General features: G+C 38.2%; 1 pseudogene; it reads right to left on the bottom strand.

Annotated features, from left to right (window-relative positions):
- Positions 1–2,862: 2,862 nt before the first annotated feature.
- LOC149223910 (transcriptional activator FHA1 pseudogene) lies at positions 2,863–3,498 on the bottom strand (annotated as a pseudogene).
- Positions 3,499–7,267: the final 3,769 nt, after the last annotated feature.

Here is a 7,267-nt window from a genome sequence, read left to right as displayed (position 1 = left end):
CCAAAATTCCCTTCTTCACTCCACAAATTGCCACATATTAATGAATAGTAAAACTCAAGCTGTCCAAATTTGAATGTAATGAGAAACATGGTGTCGCATGGTTGAATAAGGCATACAAGTATTTCAATTTTTACAATAATGAAAATGACAATGAAAGAATCAAGCATGCATCCGTGCAAATGGAAGGTGAAGCATATAATTGGTATATGTGGTGGAAGAAGTCAACACATGATATCAGTTGGAAGAAATTTAGAGATGCTTTCTTTAAAAGGTTCCAAGGTGTCAAAGAGGAAGAGTTCTTCACAACACTCACTCGGCTACAACAAAAAGGAGATGTGGATGAAAATACTAGAGAATGGAAAGATTTAGCTACTCGAGTACCTGGAATATTAAAAAACATCCTATTCAATCATACCTCACTAGACTTAAGCCATATCTCTAGAATGAGCTTAAGATTCATGACATCACATCTCAAGAAAAAGCAAGACAAAAAGAAAAATCCACGGAAAAGAAGTTCGAAAGAATACAACTACCAAAAGTTGAAAGAGTATAATTGAGATACAGTTTTCCCCATGTGTCTGACATGGAGAATACGAGGTACGATCCACCACAACTATGCGAAGGAGGAAAATCTAATATATAGGTGAAAAGGATGAAAGAAGGTGAATTTTAACATTGTGGTGAAAAATGGGATTCTAGATACAAATGTGTTAATTTAAGGAAAGGATACTAAGAACTTGTATAAATGTGAAGAAACCGATGATTCAAATATTGAAGAATTAGACATCAAATAAGTTGAATATTCTCAACAGTTTTCGATAGAATCATACAACAAAATTTTTCCTCAAGTATCGTTATCAACGATGACGTGAATATCTTAGCCCCAAACCTTGAAATTAAAATGGCAGATTAGAAAGAAGAATGTAATGGTTCTAATAGATACAAGAACCACTCACAACCTTTTGAACTCAAATATTTTAAAAAGGCTCAACATCTTCACATATCCAATTCCTAATAAGAAAGCGATGGTAACAGATGGAAAGAAAATAGAAAAAGCAGGAAAATGCCATAAGGTCAAATTGCAGATTTAGGACTACAATATAGAATCCCCATTCTACACATTATTTCTTGGAGGAGTGGATGTGGTCCTAGGAATGCAATGGTTGCAAACCTTAGGCACATACTCCATCAACCAACAAAACCAAATTATAAAGTTTAGATAGGAAGGAAAAAAATATAAACTATAAGGTTTTCAACCACCTCAAAGTAAAATCATATTATCCTACCAAATGATGAATTTGATTTGAAAGGAAGCACCAACGTATATAGTGTAGCGTTATCAGATGGAAATGTTGTCTTGATAATTGATTAGTGAGGAGACACCTGAGGTTCAGTTAATTCAAAATAACAAGAAGGTATTCCAAGATATTCCACGACATATGTGTAATGCCCCACTTAAATCTTGTCCTGCAAATTTTATTAATGTTTACATTATCTGAAAATATTGAGAAATATTGGTCTAATATAAAATTCATGATTTCTATTATTCAAATTCCCAACTTACCTTCTCAAACTGAATCTTAGGTAGGATATGGTCTCTTTCCATTATTTCAAATAATATATATATTCATCTCACATTTCCCAATGTACCCTCACATTTACTAGGGAGAAGACATGGTCCTCTCCAACTAATTATCAATATATATATTCATCTCAGATTCCCCAATGTACCCTCACATTTACTTGGGAGAAGACATAGTCCTCTCTCTCTCTCTCTCTCTCTCTCTCTCTCTCTCTATATATATATATATATATATATCCATCTCACATTTCCAAATGTACTTTGAGATTTACTTGGGAGAATACATGGTCCCCTCCCATTAATTATCAATATATATATTCATCTCACATTCCCCAATGTACTCTCACATTTACTTGGGAGAAGACATGGTCTTCTCCCATTAATTTCCCAATTTTATATTTATGTCACACTTCCAAATGTACTCCCAACTTTACTTGGGAGAAGATAAGTCAATTGTAAGGATGGATGAGAAGTTAATGACATTAATGAGAAGTGGGTGAGATGGAGAAGAGAGGGAGGGTATAAAAAGGTAAGGGGGAAGGGAGAAAAGGGGGATGTGGGGTGTTTCTTATGATTTTGGGGTTTGGTTGTGATTTTAGGATTTGTTGTGATTTTTGGAGACCTTAGGAAACTGTGGAGGTTTCTTGGGTTGTTGAGAGGAGGGAAATATTGTTCATCTTAGTCTAGATCATTCATCTTGGACACACACACTACATCTAGTTGGACTTGGGCTCGGAGGGTTAGGGAACCCGTGGAGGTTTCCTGGGCTAGGAATTATTTCCTAGTTGGCTGCGAGGTAAATCCAGTTGGGTTAGTCAAAAGGAGTGTTCAGCAGGGGCAGCAGCTCAAAGGCATCTCCACCAGCCATCGGTACAGGTATTCCTCTATAGATTACTCATGTAAATTTATTAAAATGAAATGTTCACTATAAGTTATAAGGATTAGAATGTAAATGGTAAAATTTTCATTGTTTAAAAATCTTGTAAGAAAGTAAATTATTGCCTCTTATTGCATTTAAATTCTAGAGAAATAAATATGTTAGAAGACCCTAGGATAGGGATCTTACACATGGTATCAGATCCAGGTTCAAAATTTGGACCCAAGCCCACTAAACCCACAATTTCTACTTATAGATTTGAGCCCCATGCTTACACACTCCACATATTTTATGCAGTAGCACTACATAATTTTATGTGGCAAGTACACTCTCACTAGTCCAAGAATAGGTAAGTACATGCCAAAAACTTAAAAGTGCCTAGCACACTCTATGTAATTTGTAACTACATAAATAAATGGAGCCCTAACCAACTCAGCCAAACCACTTTCTTAGCAGACGTTCCTGGTGGCAGCACATTGTAGGTCATCATTTCTTGTGAGCGCCAAGCATTGGGCACCATCAACGCCCCTTCCACACCATTTCCCTGCTTCCAAGACTTCCTTTGGTTATTCCTGTCCTCGTCCCTAGCTCCTCTAGGCCTTCCCATTCTCTTCTTGGCCACCGCTGCAGTAACAATAAGACCAGAGGCTGAAACATGAGAAGCCAAAGCAGCAGCATGAAGATTCGCGTGAGTCTCCACAATACCCCTGACTGGTAGCAGAAAATAAAACTTCTTGTCCCCAATTTGCAACATATCCTGTGAATTGAGCTTAATTGGAGGGGTTCCGGGAGGATATAGCACTCCTTCCACATAACAGCCATTTTTCCCCAAAACTTCTAGCGCGAACCTTTTTCTGTCGAAATCATAGTAAATCCTCAAGTGTAAATGGGAAATGTTCATACTTCCGCCGAGTGAGAACAAATCGATGTCAACAGATGAACTGCTGCCTTTCATGCCAAGAGTTATCGAGTAGCTCTACATGTAGAACTCCAAATATCCCCCCTTCATCTTAGCAAAGCCGACATCAGGCTATTCCATGATACAATCTTTCTTTTTCCTTCGTCAGCAATCTAGAACTTGGGATCAAAATGTCAAAAAACCCTACAAATCTTCCTTCAATATGGAGAGATTCACAATCTATAGATGCAGTCATGCTTTTGAACGATGGTGCAGAATGTATTTAACATAATAACACCATGATTTGCGACCAGGTCACCATTAGGGTTGGTAATCAATGAAATTCGATATCGTGACCAAATTGAGCCGAACTAGAGTATTGACGAATCCATAGGACTATATTTGTTTTCTAGAAGTTGCATGGTCTTGAAAATAATGGGAAAAATTATTTGCATCGACGTGCTTTCCTCCATGGTTAAACTTTGTTAAGTGGCACTGGGGATAATTTTATATATTTTAATGTATTTCAGCAGATGGATTCAAGATTTCCCTCACATGACCTAATAAATTATACAACTTCTGTAACCCTAAAAGGCCAACTCTTTTACATCTTTAAAGGGTTTTTCAGATTTCTAATAATTGAACACTATTTTACAAATCTTTTGTGTGCAACAGCTTTAAATGGCCATTCATATGTGTTTTCTCCTTGGGTTGAAAGAAGTATTTTGTAAGTTCTCAGAAACTGTAGATTCTCTATTAATTTGGTGCAAAGCATGTATTTCAGAATTCTATGATCTGGGACAGAAACTATGGGAGGTCTGTAGTTCCTGTAACTATAGCTCAAGTTCAGGGAGGGGGTAACCCTGGGAGGCGATTGAACATGGGAAGTGTGACATCTCCAGAAACATGTGACCTGTATGACTCTGCTTCTTTTATGGATTACAGTGAAAGAAGTAGGAGACATTTTAAACCAGTTTCTGATCCTAGTAGCAACTCTATGCAAGATAGGATTACTCCTGAACCAGAACCTTCAACGAGTTTCCAGAATGGGAGTCTGAATAGAGGCAAGGCTACCAAACACTATAAGAATAGAAACTTCTTTAACTTGCCTAGCAGTATTGCAGAGCATTCTTTTGTTTAATCAAAGAGGACCACAAGCTTAGGATCATTAGAAGCATACTCTGTCCTTGAAAGGAAACTCAGGCAGTACTGCTCTAATGCTGACATGAATAAAGGGGTTGGTGTTGGCCATTACCCAATTTGCACTGCTGCACAGTCAATGCAGGAGAATGGATTACATGTTGCAAGTGAAACTGGGCTTGGGCCTCGTAGAGTTCATTTAATGTGAATGAGGCCAAGTCAATATGCAAACCTTCCTTTCAATGCATCAGGGCGGAGAGATACGTCTTCTGAATCTGTGAGTACAAGGCAGACTACTTATGTGGGTTCATGACAAGGGATGGGCAACAATAGTGGTTAGATTGTTTCTATTCTAAGGCATTCCTCATCCATCACATACTGTAGCTTCCTTGTTATTTTTCTTCCATTCACCACACAACCATATACCATTCTTGAAAACTGCTGAGGAACTGCCCCTGACACGCTGTCCTGGAACGTAAGGATAATGGAGATTCTTGGAGATGGGAATAAGGTGATCAGGGTCGGCCTTCATTAGTTTACATTTTGATCCATCGTCACATATAACTGTCACATCATCAACCACTGTATCAACTCTTCCAAGCCAAGGCCCATGAATTACATAATCACCCTATGCAAATGCCCTTATTCGATGAAGATTTCTACTGGAAACGTCTCTGATAGCAACTGATGTGGGAGTTGACAAATCTAGTGTAAGATCCACGTTAACCACCATGCCCATCTGTCCCGATGGATCTGAAGCTGAGGCAACAATATCACCATGAAAGAACACTCTGTCAAGCACCTCAATGTCACTAATTTTCCCTATAGTCTCGGAAAGGTTTGTCCAAACAATCCGTGCACAGTCCTTTGGAATAGGCTCCTCTTCATACTCATCATCACTGTCACCACTGGAAAGAGCTTATTCAGAAGATAAACGACCTTCACAATGAGCTTGAATCTACGTCCCAGGGACCTGTTTTACCTGGCACATCTAATTTCCATCCTTTGACACCTACAACACCTTCTTTGCCTTGCCGAGTGAAAGAAGAGTGCCCAACTTCACTTCCCAGTCCCAATGCACAACCTGCAAGGGTGGAAGTTCAGATGAGGGAAGGGCATGCCCTAAATATCCATATGTTTTGTGCTAGACGGCCTGGACTGCTACTCTCCACTATGAGGGCACTGGATGGGCTTGGGCTTGATGTTCAACAAGCAGTCATCAGTTGCTTCAATGGATTTGCACTAGATGTATTTCAGGCAGAGCAAGCTAAAGAAGGAAAAATTGCACCTGAGGAGATCAAAGCTGTGCTGCTACATACTGCAAGTTGTCATACTGCAATATAGCCTAAAGAATGCCCATGGCTGCAGAATATGTATATTATGACATAACTTCTCAAATTGCTCTGACCCAGCTGATGTGCTTGGAAAATATCAAATTAAGCATCTTATGGGGATGACAACTGTCCACTAATGTCAGTCTGGAGTTGCTATGAGTAATCATGAAACATCAACAGGAGGCCGTTTTGTGATTGTTCCGAGTCCTGGGCTAAGCATTGCTTCTGATATGTTCCAATTCTAAGAGGTCTATTTAGAATTATATCTCCTCCATCCCCAAAAGTTGGAAGTTTGGCATTTGATCATACAAGCGACATCCTTATTTTACTTGCCCTATGTATTTTTGGTTTTATTTCATATGAGAAACATAAACAGATGGTGTCTTTTTGTAAACAAGTTCTTTGCAAAGGGTTGGGCAGTTGCAGGTGTTACTTTCTTAAATAAAACTTTCATTATTTCATTTTAACACTTGGTAGAATTTACTGTCTTGCTGGAAGAACTCGAAGGTAAAACGAATTTACCTTCTTGGAAAGGAAGGAATCAAGTTCCTCCTGTGGAATCAGGTGATCAACAACAACATTTGGGTTCTTAGTTATGGTGAGGAGGAGCATGAGTCCATGACCATGAGTGAGAACCATGGTTCATAATACTTTCCTGTCTTATCTTGTACCTTTATGATTATTTTTCTTGTGTGGGTTCATTCCAAGACAAATCCTCCATGGTGTGGTCATATTCATTCCTCTCATTTGACCATGTTAGTGTTGCATGCTTGTGGTTGTACAATTTTTAAAATCCTTATTTTCTTTAAAACTTCACATGATTCATAAGAAAGAGGGGAAGGAAATATTTTATCATTATCATTATCATCCTTTGGTATTTGATCAACGTCACCACTCAGACCTCGAACAATACTAGGATCAACTTTGTCGACTCTTATGTAAGTATCATCTTCCTCAAAAAATTGTGCCATCTATTGAAAAACACAATATCCATCTTGCAAATGGGATTTCGTGCATGCTCTGCATCATCACAAGTGCTCTGACCCAACAATATCAGAAGATTTTTATGTAAAACATTGTTGTTGCTGGTCAAAATATTTTACTTCCTCATCACATGCTATATCATTGTTATCTTGATCAACCTCTTCTTTTGCACACACAATGATAATTTTCTAGGTTTTAATAGGAATTTACACTGTTTTAAAGTCTTTGGGTTGCACTTTCCTAAAGAAAGAGTTGAACTTTGGATGGAGAGCAAGAGCATTGATATAGATCATTATAGCAAAAACCATCATTGGTTTATATGATGGATGAACTGCCAAATATATCTTAATGAATTTAACATGAAGTTCCCAAATGACTCATCTCCCTTTCTTCAAACACATGTGAACTCATGCAACTTGGCCTTGTACTCCGATGTCCACCATTCCATTTGA

The sequence above is a fragment of the Pinus tabuliformis genome, chromosome Q (genome assembly GCF_031772625.1).
Source record: "Pinus tabuliformis cultivar Carrire ecotype Pingquan chromosome Q, CPIR1, whole genome shotgun sequence".
In the NCBI taxonomy this organism is placed as follows: Eukaryota; Viridiplantae; Streptophyta; class Pinopsida; order Pinales; family Pinaceae; genus Pinus; species Pinus tabuliformis.
The sequence above is the reverse complement of the archived record's forward strand: the minus strand, read 5'-3'. Positions and strand labels throughout refer to the sequence as shown.